Raw genomic sequence first — 24,216 nt, 5'->3', positions numbered from 1 at the left:
TTTTATGCATTACGCCTGACAACCAACCCCTAAAACGCAAAGCCGCGAGCGACAACTAGTATGTACATATATTTTGATAGAATATATTACAAACTTGGCATAGACAAGAGAAGTGGAGATAAACTCGTAACATGGTGGTAGGGCTTTGTGCAAGCTCGTCTAGGTAGGTACCACCCACTCATCAGATATTCTACCGCTAAATAACAGTACATTGTATTGTTGTGTTCCGGTTAGAAGGGTGAGTGAGCCAGTGTAATCACAGGCACAAGCCTATATTCATAAATCATATTTTTTTTGTTCCCTAACTAGTAAAACTGCTAAACCAATATGCGTAAAACTTATACGAGAAGACGCAGCGCGTTTTGGATAACGTTTAGTAGGAAGTAGGTATATAATGTCATATGTGCTCTTAAGAGGAACTTGAACCTTGGATTTGGAACTAGGACTTCTTTAGGAGTTCTACGGCCCTATATCTAGCTAATAAACCAAAGAGGCAGTCATCATATACACAAAAGGGGCATCACATCAGGTACTTGTAACACTATCAAATTAAAAGAAATAATAATAATGAATACACTCTTCCAGCATCAACATAGTAATATTCATCATTCTAATCTTAAAAAAAAAACATTTATTATCTATGTAGCTCAGTCTGTTTTTATACTAAAATTATCTAATAAAAAAAAACACCTCCTGAAGGTACTATATTTAACAGATACTTAAAAAAAATATATAGAAAATCCTAAGACCGGCCGCATGTCTTAGGACTTAAGACATTTAATCGAAAAAAAAAAAAATTAATAACTCACACAACATTTACAATGAAACGCCATCTTTTTATTTAGTCGAGAAATTGAAAAAAGTATTCGTATGAAATACCAAGTGCAAAGTTTTATTTAAATCGGTCCATCGCTTCAGGCGATAACGTCGGACACACGGACAGTTTTTATTAATAACATTAAATATGTTGCCATTGAATGTGTAAATGTAGAGCGATAATAATTTTGACCATCTTTTTTTAATCTGTTCTATAAAAAAAAAAAGTTTTTAACTCCGTACAAATTTACAACAGACAATAAAATCGAAATTATTATTTATAATATATACACCACTAGTTAAACCTGTGTTTTACCGATAGCACACGAACCGGCACCTCCATTTTACTCTCTCGAGGGGTGAATTGAAAAAAGGTAGCCTATGTCCTTCCCTGAGACTCAAACTATCTACATACCAAATAACATCTAAATCGGTTCAGCCGTTTAAGCGTGAAGAGATAACAGACAGACTTAATTTCGCATTTTTAATATTAGTATAAAATGTTCACTAAACATACACATATTATGATATAGCTTAAAACGGAACGTTTTGTATAATTGAATAAGCCCAAAACGATAAAACACGCCGTATCGGCATCAATATATTAGATTCAAAGCAAATACTATAATTTTATAACTAACTGCCCTATCAATGAATCACTATTCAGGAGCATAACTCACGACGCATACTATAATGATCTACAGAACCAGCGCTCGATCGTTCAAAGAAATCATTGGAAAAAAGTCAAACGAGACACTACCATAATGCATGCCATTGTTGCTATCTCCTTCACGCACGACCACTCGATAAGTCAAGAGAGAGACAGAGCATCTTTTATTCAGGCTTGCATGTCTTTACTTTAAGCAGTCTTGAACGAGACGTCGTCTTAGACGGACGTTAGTTTTGTTCGTTATGAAACGTATACATATTTTTTTCATCATAAAAACTTTTATTTAGTGCTTTCGTTAATTTTATTGACTTATTTATTGTGTGATTCAAATAATATAACAATAAAAATATATTAATTGTTCGAGGAATTCTTTTGTCGAGTGTTTTGTGTTAAAATTTGTGTTTTCGTGATTTGGGATTTCGTGTCGCAGATCTATGAAAAGCGGTTCGTATTTGTCTATTAATAATTAAATATTAATAATATATACGTATATAATATATTAATTGTAATCAAAAATAATATATTAGTAATAAAATAATGAGGGGGAATCTAAAGTACAATTTTACAACTCAATTCTAAAGAATATGGTCACATAACTGTACGGTATCTTTCAATATGATATCCGTCTAAAACAAAGTTTTAATATGTTAATATAAAATACCAGTTGACATTAAAAACTGTATGTCATATATTTTGCATACATCGTTATTATACTATCGTAACAAATAAATTTGAACCATAATATATAACTTTATAAATATCAAGTTATACGAAACAATTTAAATATATATAAGTATTATATATGTATGTATTAGTTTGATCATTAACATAATTTTTATATAAAAGCGGTATACAAGTCACGGAAACTTTCAATGTATTGGATTTGATAATTTAAATTAAATATACATTGAAATTATATTTGAAGCGTGGCGAGATATACTGGGTTAAGTTCTCCTAGTTATATCAATACGTTTATTGAGTTTACCAATTTGTGGAACTAGTTGACCTAACTGTAGAAGATTCTAGAAATATTTATTACAAGTTTGCAGTAATAGATTTAGATTTTATAAAGATAGATATTTCCGTAGTTTTGGTTGATTACTTAATACTAATACAAAAATGCCAATATATTTTTTTTTTACAGTCGAGACCCTATATATAATGGTGCGAACCAAACGTTAGCGCGATTCAGAAATCGGCGCCTTCATACAAATTTTCAGTACAAACATGTAATAAAAATTACACTTATTACTGATACAAATATGTCTATATAATTTTTTTACAGTCGAGACCCTATATATAATGGTGCGAACCAAACGTTAGCGCGATTCAGAAAACGGCGCCTGCATACAAATTTTTCAGTACAAACTCTTAATAAAAAAAATTACGGCTTAACAAAATGTAATCGTAATCCTTACTAAAATTATAAATGTGTAAACTCAACCGATAGGGATGTAATTTGGCCTTAACACAAGGTACTCAATACCTAACCTTAACACACGGGTAACACCGCGGTCAGTAACTAGTTTAGTTTATTTTTATATCAACATAGTCTTAGCTTATAATACAATAAATATTTAGTAAGTTTATCCTTTCTAAATTTTAGAATCAAGTGTACATAAGGTTACGCAAATAACGAATATCACGGAGGTGTTTTTTTATCTTAACGTAAATCTTAATCATTTTGGTAAAAACAAAATGATTCCCGAAACAACCGTGAATTAATGTTTAATTGTTATTTTTAAGCGACATCGTAGATAGATACCGGCGTGTGACCGAAACGTGTTTCGACAATATGACGAAATCTTGACTGAATTTTGCGACAAATATCAAGAGATCGGCGAATTTTATAGATCACATGCTTGTGCGGAAACACCGTTGCATTTTCTATCCGTTTGCTCACATAATCCGGGGTGGTATTATTAAGGAATCGTTGTACATGCTTCGAGGTGAACTATTGTAGAAAATGACAGTTTTAGAGGTAAATTCTTCCGAACCGGGGTTTGTCTTTAAAACCTATGGATTTACATAAGAAAAACAAATTCTACATTGATAGAAGAATCTATAAAATTCTCTATACAAATGTTTTTTGTCTAGATCAGTTAAATATTAGAGCAAGTTCACACAGTTCTGGAAGACAGGCGTCGCTCGGCTCTTGTTTTTTCAATACGCTGGTATTTTTATCAATATACTATATAAAAGCAAATGGGTACTCGGTGGGTACGCTAATAATACAGTTATATCGTGGCGAAACATTGGAAGTGCCGTGGCCGATAGTTTTATCGGATGCTACGATTGTAAAAAGTTCTAAATACGCCAAAACATCTTACATACATTACATTTTACATTAACAGCCTGTAAATTTCCCACTGCTGGGCTAAGGCCTCCTCTCCCTCTGAGGAGAAGGTATGGAGCAAATTCCACCACGCTGCTCCAATGCGCGTTGGGGAAATACACATGTGGCAGAATTTCGTTGAAATTAGCCACATGCAGGTTACCTTATGATGTTTTCTTTCACCGCTGAGCACGAGATGAATTATAAACACAAATTAAGCACACGAAAATTCAGTAGTGCTTGGTTTGAACCCGCAATCATCGGTTAAGATGCACGCGTCCTAACCACTGAGCCATTTCGGCTCTTACATACAAACATATACCGAGATATCATCGTAGAGGCATTATGTGAACTAATTCGGATAATATTAACAAACTTTATAATCGCAATATTCCGTCTTGAATTCGGTATACAGGATTGTATCAAAAGTTAAACTACCAACGGTTCGGAATGTCAGTGATTAATTAGAAAGTTAATTATGTTAGTAAAATAAAATTCAATTATGTTTTATATACTGCCTGAAAATCGACATACACTAACTTCTGCTTTTCTATATAAAATATTGCCCTCCACTAGTGACTGGAAGGCTGGCAATTTTTTATAAAAAATCGGAATTTTCATTTGACGTTCATGATTTGTATATAAGCTTTAATTTAAATTTATACAAATATATATAACTCTGTATGTAGAAAAGGCGCAAGTAGATACTTGTATACGCAGGAAATTTTGCTTCTCTTTTAATTGTAAATGTATTTAAATTATATAAAAGTACGGGTTATGTTACGGGTCCTAATAGCACTTTTAATTTTTAACTTTTTTCGGAACTAAGTTCTTATTTTCAGTTTTGACGTCATAATCCGTTTCACCGCGTTTGAATTAGTTACTAAGCCCGCAATACTTGTAATTATTTTATAGAATGTAAAATCATACAAAATTTAACTTACGATTTTAGGGGCAATAATTCCAGCGGGTTTTGTAAGACCGAGTTTTATAAACGTATTATTTTTATTCTTAAAGTTTAAATTCTCTGATTATCTTTACATATACAGAATAATCCTACAAATCTTAAATGGTGACTTACCACGACTATTTACAAAGATTCAATATTGTTTAGTGCCAAGCGAAGTTTGTAATAAATGTTCGAGATAACACCGCGTACGGTTTTATCAATTTTGATGAAGTTCGTCCCTTTCTTTATACTGCGAGATAAACTTAGTCGCAATTTTATCTCCGGTAATAAAGTGGACAGATTGTTTTATATAATACAGATAATACTGTAATGATTTCTAAGTTTTAATTACAGATTTGTTGCAACAATACAACAATCAACAACATCCTACTAGACGCTAATATAGTTGCACGCAAAAATATCAAACAAAATATACTTAATTCGAGTAAGCTTTCACAAGCTTTTGATGATATTTTAAGTAAAGCCAAAACCGGTAGCTTATAGTTTTTAAAAAAAGAATCAATAAGAAACTCAATGGTCTTTGAAACTCTTTAGCGTCGATTCTTTTTTTTTTTATATTAGAAGCAATGCCCCATTTTAAAGAATTACTAATATTCCTATTTGCTTAATTAAGCTTAAAGCTTGTGCTTGGAGTGGGGATGACAATAGTCTGGGTCAGGATTGAACTTGTGACTTTTTACATCGCTAGTCGGCCCGTAAACCCTTGCGCTATTGAGGCGTTCTGACGCTTCCAAAGTTACTTTAAATCACTGGCAGTTTATAACGGTTAAGTTAAGTATAGAAAATAAAAACAAGAAATCATTTCCTGGAACATGTAATGTTTACGGTTTGTTATCAACAATTTACACTTCAATGAAAAAAAAAACCTTTACATTATTCTTGGTGTTTATCGGCAAAATTAAATTTAACAAGCACGCAGATACAATAGTATATTTTTAATAGTTAACAAGTTACAACTTTATGTCCTACTCTGTAAGAACTCATTTCGTCTCACACTTTAGTGGAAGGGATTTTTGCAATACCGACTGAGGAGGAACCACCCACCCACTCTACCGCCAAACAGCAATAGTATTTGTAACTACAGGCACAAGGGACATAACGCCTTAGTTCCCAAGGTTGGTGGCGCATTGGCGATGTAAAGAATGATGGTGACTTGCCATCAGTATTACAAAAGACAATGATATGTGACATTTTGCTCCAAAGTTGTTGAAACGGCTGGACAGATTTGGATGAAATTTGCAATAGAGAACTCACACGGAGGAAGTTAGTTTTTTAAAATAACGATCAAATCGTAATTTATATATCGATTCTTAATTAATGTGCTATTTTTATCTGAAGAATTTTTTATCTGTGATCAATCATTAATTTACACAACGTTATAATATATTATCTGTTTTAATGATGTTATCTGTGCTATTTGTATTTTTAATCTGTATTTTTTTCTTGGTTCTCTGTTTAGTTTAATTTGTGTATTCTAAAAATAAAAACTGATTTTTAATAATTATTTAAACAAAGAAAATAATTACTTATTTTGAAGTGTCAGTAAATGTTTCTTAGGGAGAATATTCCCAATGTAACCTACATTCAATAAAAGATACACGTAATAGGATTTTATTCGACACGTAAGTTTCCTTACGATGTTTTAATAGCTCTGAAGACTTACCTACCGGGAATAAAACCCGCTATCTTCGGTTAGAAATCAAATGTTCAAGAAATAAATACTAAACACCAAAATCAGCTCTGTTTCTGGTTCTTAAAGCTTAACTTCCATATAGTAAAATCAATAAACTAATACTACAATTGTGAAAGTAACTCTGTCTGTTACCTCTTCACACTCAAACCGCTGAACCGATTTGGATGAAATTTGTTATGGAGATAGTTTGGTACCAGGAGAAGGACATAGGCAATTTTTTTTTATTCACCAATCGATGGTGGCGATGGGGTACTATAGGTAAAGCTTTATAAACATAGCGCAAGGAAACAGCTTAGTCGGATTTTTAGATAATACTAGCTTTCAACCGCGGCTCCACCCATATGGGGCGAGGAGTTAGATACCGTAGCGGACGAGCAAATGGGCCACCTGATGGTAAGTGGTTGCCACCGCCCATGGACAATGGCGCTGAAAGAAATATTAACCATTCCTTACATCACCAATTCGCCACCAACCTTGGAAACTAAGATCCTTGTGCCTGTAGTACACTGGCTTACTCACCCTTCAAACCGGAACACAACAATACTGAGTACTGCTGTTTGGCGGTAGAATATCTGATAAGTGGGTGGTACCTACCCAGACGGGCTTGCACAAAGCCCTACCACCAAGTAAATCTGTTGAGTGGTTAAAATTTAAAGCGTTACAAATGAAATATCTCGCATTTATAGTACTAGTGTCTTGTATTTTATTCAAACGTAAATAGTGCTAGAAATAGATTATGATTCATTTTAATATCAGATCGAAGCATTGTTCGAAGTTTACGTAATTGTAGATAATAAAACCAGTTAAGGCTTTCGCAAAATCTAGAATGGTCTATGAATGTTGAACGATAGATAATGACTGTTGACAAAAACTTGTTCGTGGATGGCTGTAGGGAAGGACAAAGGAGGTAAGGAGGGAGGGAGGGAGGTAGGATCAAATAAAAGCTAAATGGAATGTGTTAGGGATGGTTTATCAAGTAGCCCTCATCAAGCATTATTAAATAACAGTGAAAAATATATTATGTCTAAATAATATTATATCAATGTAAACATAGCCGAGGTGTTCCAGTTAGAATGCATATTAAGCGATGATTATGGATTCCAACCCATGCAATCACCATTGAATATTCATGTGCTTAATTTTGTGTTTATCATTAATCTCATTTTCGGCCGTGAAGGAATACACATCGTGAGGAACCTGCATTTGTCTAATAAAGATGAAATTTTGCCTCGCGTGAATATGTTTTAAAGCTTCTACTTAAAGGAAGAGGTGGTCTTAGCTCAGTGACAGCAGTGACAGTGACAGTGACAATGACAGCTGTTTTTTGACTCTTTACAATTAATAATCATGCACAAATAAAAGCCATAATTAAAAAAGAAAAATTAATAATCATTAATAATATAATATATTAATAAACTTAAAAATAAACACACTTTTTTCATTAAAAACGCAAATGTTAAAATACGCATAAATATCTATTAACCATTCCATAGAAAGATACTGTATATTATCTTAACTGGAATATAGTATATTATCTTAACAATATTCCTTGTGTCTGTACGCTGGCTAACTCACCCTTCAAACTGGAGTAACTTTGATGGTAGACAGTAGAATAATTGATAAGTGGGTGGTACCTACCCAGACGGGCTTCCAGTAAATGACATTGTTCCCTTATCAAGATCGCTTTCAGTTTTAAAACGAATCACAATTAGCCTCGTGAACAATCTTGTTGTATCTCGGTTTTTCTACGTTTTAAAACCTGTCCGTGATCGAATCGTTAATTCAAAACAGTAAAACACAAACGTTCTTTACATATAATTCGTAAACCGTTAATTTCCGAAGTGATTAAGAAATTAATTTTCCCTTAATTGGAATCCGCGTTGAGATATTTCGATCCGATAAAATAATACATAGATATCTTAATCAAGACGAATTGTTCTGTTAATTAATTTCCGTGTATTTTTTCGTGAGATATATCTCGTTAAGAAGGCGTTGAGTGAGAGTCGAATAATTATTTATAGTCAGAAAATTAGCTAAACCGTATAATTGATATTCTTAACACAATATTTAGGTTAAATAGAAAAAAAAAACAGAAATATTATGACAGCTGTCAAAACGAAAAATATTCCCGCGCTCGCATGACACATCCAATAAGATTATTTATATGTTCCGAAAATGCCCGCCATTGTTTTGACAAATTACAGTAAGCATAATTTAAGGTCGGCGAATGATTGCGCAAGTTAAGATTAATGACTGCTATTTATTTTACGGTTAATTGATTTATTTGCCGACTTTCGACAAAATCAACTTTTTTTTTACAGATAATAAATTTGTTAAAAGGTTTCGTTTGAAAGGAATAAAACGACTTTAAGCTTTTTAAGGCGTTTTAAAATAAAGTACTTAATTTGAACATAATGTTTGAATGTTTCTTTCAGTTTAAAGTTTTTATTTTTATTTAAAAAGTAATCGATACGAAAGGATTTTATTTAGCAATTAAATAAAAGAAATTGGAATATATAAAAATATATCAGAAATCTTTTTTAAATGGCATTCAAATATAAGGTCACGCTTGTACCGCCATAGTCCAAGTTTAAAGCCGGTGAAATAATAAAAATCGACTCATAAAAAATATTATATTATCATATATTAAAACCGTCTCCGAAACGTGCTACATATTTTGTTACAAGTTTTATGTATATTAGTTTAGTAGTATTTTCAGTGAGGTCTTTCAAAAAAATATTAATACTGCGTATCTGATTTATTTTTGAAATAGAATTAGTCTTACTATTATTTTAAATGCGAAATCTTGGGTGAAAGAATGTTTGGTACTTAATCACACTGAACGACTGAACGGATCTGATTGAAATTAGGTAAGGATAGATTATAATCCGGAAAAGCAGATTCCTTTTTATTCTTACGAGCGAAGCCGCGTTCGGAAACTCGTACTAAATATATTACGTCTTGTCACCTAAAACGAGTTAGACAAGTTTATATATATAATTTTAATTTCGTATGGATTACATTTTTAGGATATATTTGATATTTATTTAAACCATAAACATGTCAATGTTAGACTAATAAATTAAACTCGGAACTAAGTCGTATCATAAAAAAATAGTTACTCTTCGCGACATTATTTACCACAGATTAAATACAAATGTTGCTAGGTTTTTATTATCTAGTTTTTTTTTTATCTAAATTTATGGAAGTGAATGTCAGAAATTTTATTGTATTTCGAATGCAATAAATGTATTTATTGTTAATTTAAATGTTAATACGTATAAGAAAAATTAAAAAAAGGTCAAGGTATGTTTATTTTAATTTTTGATTGATTGGGTCGTTGGTGCTACCAACGGCTTCTACTTTACAGATTGTGGATTCAATCTTAAAGCTGTAGGTATTTGTCGAGTTTATTCTGTTTATATTGTATATCATAACTTTTATAATACTTAAATGTCGAAATATTCGCCTCGAAAAAAAAAAAAATTGAACACACAAGCTCACAGTGTCACGTCTTAGTGATTCTCGCCGGGTAATATTAATTTCAATAATATATCAACGTCTGAGATATATTATTATAAATTTAGATTCATTGTATAAATTGTTTTTTTTTTTTTACTTTAAACTACACAATAGTGCTATTTCCAATTATATCTTTACTAATATTATAATACAAAACTAACTTTGTCTGTCTGTTGCTCTAGAAAATTTGACTTTAAAATGTTGGAACAAAGTAACTACTGAGTTTTTGCCGGTTCTTCTCGGTAGAATATACATTCCGAACCTGTGGTACCTTTACTTATACTTCTGTAAAATTTAGAGATTTGCATTGGAAAAGACATAGGCAACTTTTATACCTGACGATAAAATGCAAGCGAAGCCGGTGACAACAAGTTATAATATAAATTAACAAACTAATAAGATAGCAGATAATATATAAATATATTTTTTTTAATTTATGTACTCTGGTAACATTTTTAATCTGTCGTTGCGTGGGAACAGGCTGAAAGACAAAAAGTCAAATAACAATGACGATGTCGTGACGGCTGACCAGGGCGGTCAGGATGTCGGGGTCACGAAGGCTGAAGATGATTTTAGGGTCCCTTGAAGGCATTTTAAATTCAATATCTTAATTTATTTTACAATATACATGTAGTGAAATTAAACACACAATTATTTTTTTGTTATGGTAACACTTTCCTAATATTCCACAGAGTTTTACCTTTTTATTTAGCAGTAGTTATTATTCATGCTAATAAATGGCTTATTCTTAAAGCAATTGTGCACATCGGTAAAATTAGACAAAAAAGAAAGTTTTTGTTTGTCTCAGGTCAGGGCAATTTATTTTTCGAACCCGTGGTGGTTTTTCATTGACAATAAATAAGTGCCATATTAAATATATTTTTAATTAAATTAAATTCTGAAAAGAAATTTGAAAGAAAACAAATTATATAACAGATCGAACTTGACCGTTTTTTAGAATGATTTTTCATCGCCCTTTGACACGGTCAGTTTGAAAAAAAAAGGTATTCTAGTTTCGAGAATGAATGACACAAAAACCATTTCGATTTAAGAATGATTTGAAGGCATCGAACTTCGTAAAAGTATATTGATAAACATATACTTGTTTATATATGTAACACTGTATTTAATAAAGATTCCGAGTTCGTCTTTGCCCTGAGAAACGGGCACAGATTAAATATACATCAATGTCAACGTGAATAGCCCAAAACATTCGACTCAAAATAATTAAAAGAAAATCGTCTATACTTGAGGAGTTATTCTTTAAGAATAAAATTGAATTTCACTCTAGCTCGGTCGTAAAGTGACATGCAATATTGTCTATAATAATTATGACATTTGAAGGATCAGCGTTTTCTCATAGCACACACAGCTGGCACTGCTGGAGTGACTGTCAATGATAGATGATGGTTTGACGTGACTACCATCACCGATATCGTGTTTGTGGTAATTCATCAGGGATTTAAAGTTTGATATAAATGTTTAGGGGGGACATACGTAGGTGGGGCAAATGGCTGGTATTAAGTCACCAAAATAAGGCGCCGTTAATAAATTCAACCAATCCTTACAGCGCCAATGCGTCACCGACTTTTGGAACTAAGATGTTACGTTCCTCACTGTAGTTACACACTACGTACCCTTCAAACAATACAATAATTTTATATTGCAACTCAATGGTGGAAGATATTATGAGTGGTGGTACCGTTTAGCCGTCTAGGTACAGTCAGCGTCAAATAATAAGAGACTCAAGGTATTCAAATAAATAGACGCAACCAAAAAGTCAATAATATCGGTACAAACAAAGTTTCCTTATTGTTGTCAACAATATACTCGCTCAAAAGGTCGAGACCAAACCGCCATAAATATGGTTACAGTCATCTCGCCAATGGTATCCAAGCATTCTAAGTGTTCAAAAATACGGAACAAATTAGAAAAATAATCTTTATTTTAAATATAATATCATTTCCTCAACGCATCATACATTCTTGCACAAAGAACCAACAAGTGTTCAAAGACTAAGTTGTTTAAGTGTTTTTAAATTAAATTAAATTAAATCAGAGACGTTTCTAAAGCGTATTCTCTGAAGCTGTGTAAACATACTCGACGTAGAACTCGATCGTGTATTGTCGAATGTGATGTGTGTCATTGATTAATATAATATTATAAAAAGGTACAAGATACGATATCAAAGTCGATTTTAAACATTTTACGATCGGGTCGAGCACTCGCAGAACCACAAAATTGACCCACGATATAAACATATTTTACAATATGTTTTTTTTTTTATAGCTCTGCTGTATGTATTTTTTATCGTTAAAAAATTCCTTGTATATAAATTATTGTAACGTGACGTTTAGTAACGTTACTTATATGAGGTATGTCTTTTCGCTTATGTTCGATATGAACAGAGGGCCGGATTTATAGGGTAGAAGGTCCTGGGGTAGATAGGAATCTAATTCGGCCATTAAATATTTAATAAATAAAAAATATTTCGATATAAGCTAATGTTAAAATTATTTTTTCGGGTGTGTTTTTAACAACATATGATAATACTAGCTGTCCCCGCGGCTTCGTGCGCGTTGTTTGAATTTAATTTATTTGGATGTATGTATGTAGCGTGATTTTATTTTTATTCTATATATAATTCTAAAATAAAGTAGCCTAAGTTACTCCTTATTACATCCGCTATCTGCCAGTGAAGGTCCCGTCGAAATCGGTTCAGCCGTTCCAGAGATCGGAACAAACAGACAGACAGACAAAAATTGTAAAAAATGTTATTTTGGTATATGGACCGTGTATACATACGTATGCATTTAGTAAAACTGGGTTATTTTAATATTACAAACAGACACTCTAATTTTATTATATGTATAGATATAATGAATATATATTTTAATCGATCTCAGCATAATCATCATTGTCATATCGTTTATGACCTATTGTCTGGTATAGAACCTACTTTAAGGTGTAATTAGTTATTGTAGAATTAAACAAATTGATTCCGAAGGCCTTTGTAACAGACATAAGGGACATAACATATTTGTTTCGAAGGTTCCGATTTAAATATAAGGGAAGGTTGATATCTCCTAAAGTGCCGAGGTCTATGGACTACATATTTTGAATTAAAAAAAAGGCAAAGTTGCCAGTATTTTGTGATCCTGTCGGATGCAAATTCAAGCGAATATTCAATACATAAAATATGTAAAAAAAATGTAACCAACCCGAACTCCGTCATAAAACGATAACGATATCGAAATTTTATGAACAATGTGACATATCTTTAAAAAACGTGTTATTTTATTGCGAAACGTCGAGAAACGGAAAGGAACGTTAAATAAAAATGGCCGTTTAATGTCGACAAATTATTTCTTACGCGACAAATTTAGCGGTTACTCGTCGAACGTGTTTTAATATTTTGTAATGTGCGTCCAATTTTTTTCTCCGACTAGTTAGTGCGGACGGGTTTGCATATAGCATATTACGGTTAAAGAACATTATTGACGGTTGGGGTTATGACTGATTTATGACGTATGCCGTGACGTCAAACGGCATGACGCTTTATTATGCCGTCACGAATGAAATCAAATCGAATTCGATGTAACATTACACTTACTTATTGATTGTGAAATTGAAGGCTACCACTAATTCGGAAAAAACGTTGACCTAAGAAGAACCGGCGAATGAAACTCAGAGTTTTCTTTTTTTTTTGCTCAACACATGCCAAACTGCTTAATTATCTATTATATACTTCTTTGCTATATTTATTTACTGGTATATTTATATAATTGTATTCTTTCAATAACCAACCAATATTGATGAATCACTGCTGGGTGTTAATACGTATTAGTCTTATTAACTTGGCTGCTAAATTTAGATCTGGTTATTTAAAAGAGCACCCATGGGAGTTTCTTGCCATCTCGCTGGAGAATTTCCGAAAGTGTGTTAGAGTTGAATTACTGACGACTCAAAAATGCTTCATTGTCAAGTTTACTTGATAAAATACTACAGAAAAATCATAACGCCACTTAACGTCGTAGATGTCTTAGGTTAACATTTTAGTTATTTTCGTACGCACTACTTAGTTTTTCAAGAAGTGGTAACTTTCAGATAAGTACACGGGGTTGTAGTTATATGGGATTCATATGAAACTCTGATGGTCTTCGACACGGATCGAAGAAACTGCGGGACAGTTTAAATATAACGTGTCCGAGGCTCCTCCCGTGCTGTGCTCCTCAGGGGTCGTACCCACGCGTATCATAAGTCTAACTCTTAATTAGAGAAACAGTTACATTAATAATATCTTCAAATGAGACATTGTTTGGATTGTTTTAGAAAAAAAACTTACTTACTTACTTTTTGGTAGGGTTATGTGCTAGCTGATTGGTAGGTTGGGGAGACTCACTTAATGTATTAGATACGTGAACCTTAGCTGAAGATTGATTGAAAATTAAACTTGATTGATTGAAATTTAATTTAAGTTTTGTCATAAAATTCAACCAATATGGCAAAACCAATAATAAACAGATATATATATTTATATATATATATATATATATATATATATATATATATATATAGAGCCAAGATGGCCCAGTGGCTAGAACGCGTGCATCTTAACCGATGATTTCGGGTTCAAACCCAGGCAGGCACCACTGAAATTTCATGTGCTTAATTTGTGTTTATAATTCATCTCGTGCTCGGCGGTGAAGGAAAACATCGTGAGGAAACCTGCATGTGTCTAATTTCAACGAAATTCTGCCACATGTGTATTCCGCCAACCCGCATTGGAGCAGCGTGGTGGAATATGCTCCAAACCTTCTCCTCAAAGGGAGAGGAGGCCTTTATCTCAGCAGTGGGACATTTACGGGCTGCTAATGCTAAAAAAAAAATGCTAATGCTAATATATATATATATATACTTAACTACCAATGTCTGATTTAGACCAACCGAAATCTCTCAGAATGATATTATCACAGTCTTGACGCTAAATATTTCTCCTATTATGAACCTCTTGTCCTAATACCCTTAGCCATAAAATAAATACAGTCTTTTTTACCATTTTACATCTATAAATGTTTGGGATATCTTTGATCCGGTCAACTCAGATTATATATACGATTTTACATAGTTTATTTTGGGTGACAATCATCTGATATCACGGAAAACCTTTGTTTTTCGATAAAATACACACAATAGCATATCGTGTTGATATTCAGTGCTGTTGTTGAAAGCTAATTATATCGCGGAATCACTTATTCCAGCGTGGGAAACGATGGTAGACGAGCATATTAATCAACGTTATGTCAGCACGTTATGTCAAACTTATACAGGATGATTTTTTCCAAATATGACCTTGGCCATAGCCAGAAATTGGCGCCATATTGAATTTTAACCGTTTTTTACATAACCACCACGCCACCGAACTTAGGAACTGAGATGTTGTGTCCCTTGTACGTTTACTACAATCCTAAGCATTGCTGCTTGACGGTAGAATATGTTCTGTGCGAGTGGTACCTACTACGTGCTTGCACCTACCTTAACCTAAAGCCCTATTAAAACGACCCAAAAGTCAGCAGGGTTGTATGGAATTCTTACCCACTAACTTCACTGTGATGGCCGTCTTTTGGCAATTAGCATTTTAAATGAACTATGAACGCAAGAGAACGTATTGGCTGAATGTAATCCAGGCCGCTGGCTGCCCTTTAGTAATAAGGATAGGCTATTAATAGAATGGCTAATTATGGCAACGATAATAAACATATTAGGCACACGATGACTTCCTTGTCTTTTGAACCTTCTCCGGTTATTATTCACTCTCTAACCACTGAACTATCTGGGTTGTAGTCTACGTCACGCATCGTTTAATCGATTGAATCGGACTTAGTGCAGTTTTTCTTGGTACGTGATTTTTTTTCTGAAATAGTATCAATAATAAGATAGCTAGCGCGGGAATGTTATGGGAAACAATGTGATCTTTTTATTTTTCACGTCAATTCTGTTTAGTTTGTAACTCTGCAATAATAGCAACACTATTGTTTCGTTCCTGGGGGTCAATTCTACTTACGAACTTAACGGTGGTAGCTTCACTTGATATAGTTTGTTAAATGACGATTCAAAAGTGCTTGTAAAAGCCAACTTGAATTAAGTATATTTAGATTTTGATAGGTTCCCGATTCTATTTCGATCCGAACTTCGACCATATCTTTAAAAAATTAACCTCGAATTCAACTTATTTATATCGATTGCGATACGATCCCCGTTACATTCCGAACTTATCCGAACAGCAAATGTCGTTGCGTTTGTAAAATATACACGGCTGAACGGCAACGATTACTATTCGATCTGATTACGATTACCTGTCAATTTGTTAGAAGAATTAAGGCCCAAGCACACATACATAACGCCTCACTCCCAAGGTTAGTGTGCAATAACGATGTAAGGAATAGTTAAAATTTCTCAAAGAGTTCATTTGTATGTGCAGTGCTGATGATTACTTACCATCGGATGTATTTATCTACCATTTGTCCGTAGAGGAGGCTTTACTTTTTATGGATTTTAGCGTACGAAATCGTCTCGTGCTGTAAGTAAGCAAGAGATTATTGTTTGTTTTGGTTTGAGCCTTAAATATCATAATTTTCAACAAAAACAAAGATATAACGCATATTAAACCTTACACACAGACACACAAGGTTTAAATCGGAAGTTTTTCTTCGAATCTTTGGTAGATTTTTGACAATCAAAGATCAAGTGCAATGCATATATTGAATTAAGATTTTGATTTTCAGTTGCAGGTTTTATTTGTGTCTGTATGAGAAGGAATTGACTTCTATGTCTTCTAATGCACATATCACGATAGTTCAGAAGTTATATATATTAAACGTATATAAAATATTTACAATGTTTTTTATTATTATTAGTTAGTTTAACTTAAGTTAATTATTATTTTTCGTCTTTTATTAAATAAAATAAAACGGACGAAACGCAGTTACTTAACACGCTTTGTAAGTAACTTATACGAAAAATTACAAAAATCGTCTTTCATTAGTATATACTTAGACTTATAGTATATATAAATCTTTCATTCGTCGAGAATCATTTAAAGAGAAATGACCGATGTCGAAACGAAAGCTATGCGAACCGCCGCGGAACCCTAAAAACGGCAACAATTAAAAACAATCGAGGCCGATGCATTCTGTCACCGCAAAACGTATAATTGTGGGGGCACGTCGCTTCGCAGAATAAATACCGATTCTATACAAAGAGATTCCTCATCATTAGCTCACGGACGTGTTTTTGTCGTCAAATATCGATACCGATTGAATTGCTATCTTAGAGATATCAGAATTAGTGTCTGCGAAAATTTGCAAGATATTACTTGATATATTTACCAAAGTAACGATCTGTGCAAGATCATCAGGACTGGTACCACCCAGTCATCGTATTCTCAAGCGATAAGCACGTAGCAAGAGTATCGTTGCGTTCCGATTTGAAGGGTGAGCCAGTGAGACACTAGAGAATATCTCAGTTCCAAACATTGGTGTCAAATTGGTCATGTACGATATTGCTTAAATTTCATACAGCGCCAATGTCTTTGGGCAGTGGTGACCAATTGCCGGACAAAGTTCTTCTCACTAATAATAGTCTTCCATGATTATTAGGTAATTGGTATATATATAATATATGTGTATTTAAAATGGAGATTTTGTTATGATATCTGCTTAGTTCAATTTGCCAATAGATGGCGCTGCAGCAACGTCGCCAATTTAATTGGTGCATTGGACTACGGCTTTCAGATTTTGTATTTTTTTTTTATGGCATAGATTAGTGGACTAGCATATGGGCCACCTGATGGTAAGTGGTCACCTCCGCCCATAGACAAAGGCGCTGTAAGAAATATTAACCATTCCTTACATCACCTATGCGCCACCAACCTTGGGAACTAAGATCTTGTGTCCCTTGTGCCTGTGATTACACTGTATAATTTTAGAGGAAATTCCGACGAATCGGATTTTCTTAAGCATGTCAGAATATTACGATCTCATATTGTCTTGGACTCGTTTAATAATTTAAATCAAGATTTTCAATTTGACGTCACTGTCCATACAAATTAATTTAGTCCATTTACCTGATCACCATGTATTGATTTGGGTAACGCGATCCCAGGTTACAAGAACATAGTATATGAAATGTAATGACGGTGAGTCCAGTGGTTAAGTCGTGAAACTAACAGACAAGGTCTCGCGTTGATGATATAAGTCTGATGCAACATTCTCTGTGCTTGTGCGTTTGTTACACAGTAACGCTTGTATTAATACATGGTCATAATTATAAAAGTTTTCGTGACAAATATAAGTCTCATCATTTATGCCAAGCTCCTTTCAATTTCACTCAGTTCCCATCTTCTTCAGTCGAGAAGATAAAAAGACACAACAAAAAAAAAAAAGATTTACTCCGAGCGCAGTGTCGTGTTTTAGCAATAGGTAATTCGCTACACGTGTATTTCAAGACAACATCTAGTTATAAATTTATTTTTAACAATTTCCTTTAGCGTTGTAAGTTATATGTCTCTTCAGAACTCGTGTCACGGTTAAGGTTCAGGTTCCAAAGCGGAACCAAAGCTATTAAAAGCAAATATCACAGAACATTCTGCCATCCCCTCACCAAATATATTAAATAGGTACTGATGGTAAGTCGCACAAATCATAGAAATTGGCAAGAAATATTAACCATGCCTTACATCGCCGATGCACCACTAACCTTGGATTTCTTATGCCTGTGTACACTGGCTCACTCGCCCTGGTATCGGAATATTAAATGATACTAAATACCATTTTGGAACGAATTCCTTTTTCTTATAGTAGAGTGAACTGGAAGATTACATTAACAGCCTGTAAATTTCCCTGGCCTAAGGCCTCCTCTCCCATTGATGAGAAGGTTTGGAGGATATTCCACCACGTTGCTCCAATGCGGTTTGGTTTGTGTATTCCACACATGTGGGAGAATTTCGTTCAAATTAGACACATGCAGGTGACCTCACAATGTTTTCCTTCACCGCCGAGCACGAGATGAATTATAAACAAATTAAGCATGAAAATTCAGTGGTGCTTGCATGGGTTTGAACCCGTTATCATCGATTAAGATGCACGCGTTCTTGCCATTAGGCCATCTCAATTCAACTGGGAGATATCGTCACGTAAAGAAAAACTCTATACCACCTCCATGAATCTTTCTCTCTCTTTCTTTGTCTCTGTCTCGTTCTATTATACGATTTAATGTAACATTATTTTAAATTGTTTGTTATCACACGTGACTTTTAATAGGAATATTATTTCCTGTCTTTTAGTTATTTTTAAATGTTAATTAATTTTATTGTCTGTTGTTATTTACAGAATATATAGCGGAGGGGACTTCTTTCCAACCCATGAAAGGTCTCAGTGTTATCTTCTTAAGATTGATGAGTTATAGATCAATGTTGTGTTACCATGAGATTTTAATTGATAAATTATTATACCTAGAACTACAAGGTAAAATTTTAGGTAAAATGTTGTAAAATATTTATTTATTTTTACAAAAAAAACTTATCTAACGCTACAGTAATCCAATGCGTTAATTAATTAGTAGTAGTAGTAGTAACTACTATAATTATTGTAATAATACCTCAGTAAAATTTAACAAAAGAAATTTATTTATAAAATCCCGTAACTGATTAAAAATTATATCAATAATTCAGTGTCGAAATAATAAAATAATCCAAAATTATTATATTATTGTATTTCAAATGTTTTAAAGAGGAGTAACTAATGAGTTTCTTGCTGATTCGAAAATTACGATCCAAAAGTGATTGTTTTCGATCTAAGTATATTTTGATTTTGCTATGATAGCTATACGGAGCTATGTTCAATAGAGAACTAACCTAACAAAACTTATTTCGACCAATCAGGACAGCATGAAGACAAAATGGCTTTTATAGAGGCGAGGTCAAGTTACGTTGGGATTTATTTTGTAACTAGTGTGTCCATGCGACTGTGTTTGCGTGGACTTTTATTTATTCACTAAGAAAAATCCTAAGGCTTTTAAAAGTCTTTCGCGCAGGTCATATTATCTTACTCTAGGTTTCGCTAACTCGTATAATTTGGTGGGATGTTAAATTTGACAAGTTCGGAAAAAGTTAGGGCGTATGGTCGACAACCTTCTGTACTTTCCGAGACGTTGCAGTGTAAACAACACAAAATCTAATTTCCAAGTAGCTTTTTCAATTGGACATTACAAACTAAATGTCTACTCATCCATAGCCTATTCCAATGGAAGTAGGAAAAAAGATAAACAAACCTTAGATTTGCGTATATATAGCGGTTAGCTAATAAATAAGCCATATTGTACACTACTAAGAGTTTATGATTAATATATCTTTATTTATAATACAACACTATTAGACTTAACTACTTATATCCACTTTAATTTTACTCCCTAAATTCCTATAAGCAGTATCGTCGACGTTCAAAACGCATTTTTTTGCAAATCCATATTGAATATCATATATTAATCAAGCTCTCGGCCAATGATATCGCGTCAATTTGCTGTCAAATGTTGTTTGTTTGGCTTTTCTCCTCTTATGGCTGGTTGGTTATCGTAACTGAACATAATTGTCAACAAAAATACATACTTATATGAAATATTAACCATTCCTTACAAACTTCAAACCGGAACACAACGATACTAAGTATTGCTGTTTGGCGGTAGAATGTTTGATGAGTTGTTGGTATCTACCCAGACGGGTAACAATTCCCTACCAAGTAACATTGGTTATAAAACAATAGTATATACGTTACCAAAAGGGTTTGCGATTCGAACTTTGCCACCATTGACTTAGTAAATGTTAGGATATACATTTAAGGCGCGGTAAACGTTGAAAAAAAAACCTGTCATAACGTGTTATAAAATAATATCCGAAATAAAAATAATTTACGTAGGTAAGGTTAGTTATTTAACGTTTTGGGCATTTACCATTAAGAATAGGTAAATCTTAGGTTTTACTAGAAAATCTTAGAATTTACCGTAGTTCGATCTTTTACAGTAACATATATAGGAATAAAAAAAACAAACTTTAACACAACAGACAAGTTCATGTGTCTGTATAGTGTCTAGTTGAAATTAATTCCAGTTAAATTTGAACCGTAGCGTGGGTTGACCCTGACGCCGTTTAAATCTGTTTCAAGCACCCTTATACATAACGATTTGTCGTATTACACAGACGGACGAACAGCGTCTTTGTTTTCGCAGCGGATTCGATTCTGACTTCGAAGAAAGAAGTGTGTTTCGGAGAAGGTTTTAGTATACAAAATATATTAATATTATAATCGCCGCTGAATTGATTATGGCAGGGATATAGGCTATTTTTTTCAATTTAACCCTTGAGGGGGTAAAAAGGGGGTAACGGTTTTTGTATTATAGGTAAGTAGATGAGCAGATCAGGTAGGTTTTTGTCTATCAATAAGCAACTTTAAACACTTCTATATTGGTTAAAGATTTTTGATTTTGACTTTGCTTAAACTTTACGTTTTGCATGAATGCTGTAGTTCAGTGATTAACGTATTAGGTATTGTGTAATATATTTACGGACAAAGCCTTATTATTGAGATTATGATAAAAAATACGCAATTATTAATAAAGGAGTTGCACACATAGATAATGTGCCAATCAAAAGTAGGAGTTTATTTCCTATATTGATAACTAGAGTCCAGTTGTGGCATGATGGAAAAGAGTAACTACTGAGTTTCTTGCCGGTTCTTCTAGGTAGAATCTACTTTCCACGACGATTCAAAAGTGCTTTTATGAGGCTACTTGAATAAAGAATATTTTGATTTTATGATATAATATGATATATATGATATAATATATATATAATTGACTATGTAGTTAAAATGTTATCTCGTAACAAACAAACAAACAAACATCATATTATTTAAGATACATTATACGTAAATGTTTAGATAGTTGTTTAAACATTATATGTTATATTAAATAGAGTCGTCGTAGACCGGTTAAGGAGAATCGAAGTTTTATTTGGAAGATATGATCGTCGGTCCCGTGGTATTCCAAAAATTTTCAACTGATACGTCGTGTATGGTTCGCGTAAAAATATTTGAAACTATTATTATTTAAAACGATATAAAATGTTATAAGAATCGTTTACGTTAAAGACTTAAGTGTATACAAAGAAAAAATATAAATAGTTATTTAGGTTTGGTATCCGAGTCCACTTTGATTGGACGTGTCTGAGATATGATTACAAATAATTTAAGTAAATCCATAGAAACATACTTCACTTTCATTCCTAATGTTATAAATAGGAAAGTGTCTGTCTGTCTGTTGCTCTTCAAAATCACTGAACAGAATTTGATGAAATTTTGGTATGAGCTTGAATTCTAAGGAAGGATATTCGGTTTTAGGTTTTAAGTGGCGTTTTAAGTTTCATCTGCCTACTAGAGATAGAGAAAGGAAATGACCACACTGTTAACTATTGACAAGTATTGAGGTTACCAAAAACATTAGCATTAGCATTAGCAGCCTGTAAATTTTCCCACTGCTGGGCTAAAGACCTCCTCTCCCTTTGAGGAGAAGGTTTGGAGCATATTCCACCACGCTGCTCCAATGCGGGTTGGCGGAATACACATGTGGCAGAATTTCGTTGAAATTAGACACATGCAGGTTTCCTCACGATGTTTTCCTTCACGCCGAGCACGAGATGAATTATAAACACAAATTAAGCACATGAAAATTCAGTGGTGCCTGCCTGTGCTTGAACCCGAAATCATCGGTTAAGATGCACGTGTTCTAACCATTGGGCCATCTCGGCTCACCAAAAAGTTTTTCTCAAATTGTATATGATGACTGTGATAAAATTTCAACCACTGGAAGAATACTTCAAAGAATTGCGTCTATAGATGAACAGTGGGGCTTAAAAGATTTCTTGCTTTTCCCAGTAGAATCCACATTCCTGACCAGTAGTCATGGCACTTCCATGAGTAGTTACGAATCGTGTACTAGCAAAAACTACTTTTTTGCCATTTCTGAAGAAAGTGTAGGCTGTGTTAAGGCTTTTTTTCTCGTACTTCCAGTAACGACATAGTATTTAAACGTGGTATTTGTTACGATATATATAAAATCGAAAAAAAAACTGTTTTTTTTTTGGAATTATTTTCTTTTTTCTGTCTCACAGTAGTGAACAGACAGACATCCAGACAGTTATAAAAAGAGAAAGAGAGGACAAAGTCGGATAGAGGGCTATCCGACTTTGTCCTCTCTTTCTCTTTTTAAATGTCTCTTTCTATCGTATACTTTTTATTTATGTTATTGGTCTAATTTAAACGGGATTTTTAATAACAATTCTGTCATCTTAATTTAATATTTTTTTCTAATGTTTCTGTTATTTAATACATAACATATAAAGTTATTTCGTTCCGTCCGTTTGTCCAACGACACCTATATTTTTTTTATTAGAGTATAAAAAAATATATATTCAGTATAATAATTATGTTTCAAATATTTGTCACGCTGACGCTACTTAAATCGTCAGGGCATATCATTGATGTTGGTACTTTTTTTCGTTGGTTACCTGTGTTCTCTGCTTTTTTATTTTTTGTAACCAAAGGCCCTAATGCGAGTATGGTCTTAACATTTAGGCTGCCAGCTATCTCTGGATCGTAGCTAATTTTTTTTTTTTTTTTTACTTTTCCAAAACCGCTTCGGTATTATTAATTTAAATTCTTGGTAACGTTCGATTTTTGAAGTTTATTCCTCGAATAATTCCTTTCAAAGATAGATAATTGATATACGTTTTGTATTCTGTAATTTTAAATGACATATTTTATATAAAAAAAGTTCGTATAGCTATGAATATGTATTCTTCGGAAAAGAAAATTATCACTAAAGTTGAAAGCAAAAAAAAAAACTACATTGTAACAACAAATTGTGTAAGACTTTATACAAAACGCTTCGTGTTAAACGAAGTTATATTAACAGCAGTTTCATTCCTTATTACGATTAACATAAAGATTAAAGTTGCTTGTACGCCTTAATCAGTTATGTTTGTAAGACATTCTACGTCTTTGGTCCGAAACCTTACACATGTCACCGTGAAGTAACCTCCGTCTTATTTTAAACTAGAGTTTTATTAAACTAGTTGTTAAATTTTTATATCTAAAAAAAAA

At 33.1% G+C, this 24,216-nt stretch overlaps 1 protein-coding gene across 1 annotated transcript in view; it reads left to right on the top strand.

Moving 5' to 3' along the window:
* The first annotated feature begins 1,703 nt into the window (after positions 1-1,703).
* LOC125075053 (extracellular serine/threonine protein kinase four-jointed) overlaps positions 1,704-24,216 on the top strand; it is a 43,710-nt gene continuing 21,197 nt past the window's right edge. The window contains exon 1 of the mRNA XM_047686611.1: positions 1,704-1,930. The gene's annotated coding sequence lies outside the window, so the exon portion shown is untranslated. The remainder of the gene's footprint in view (positions 1,931-24,216) is intronic.

This window comes from Vanessa atalanta, chromosome 29 (assembly GCF_905147765.1).
Source record: "Vanessa atalanta chromosome 29, ilVanAtal1.2, whole genome shotgun sequence".
NCBI lineage: Eukaryota > Metazoa > Arthropoda > Insecta > Lepidoptera > Nymphalidae > Vanessa > Vanessa atalanta.
The sequence above is the reverse complement of the archived record's forward strand: the minus strand, read 5'-3'. Positions and strand labels throughout refer to the sequence as shown.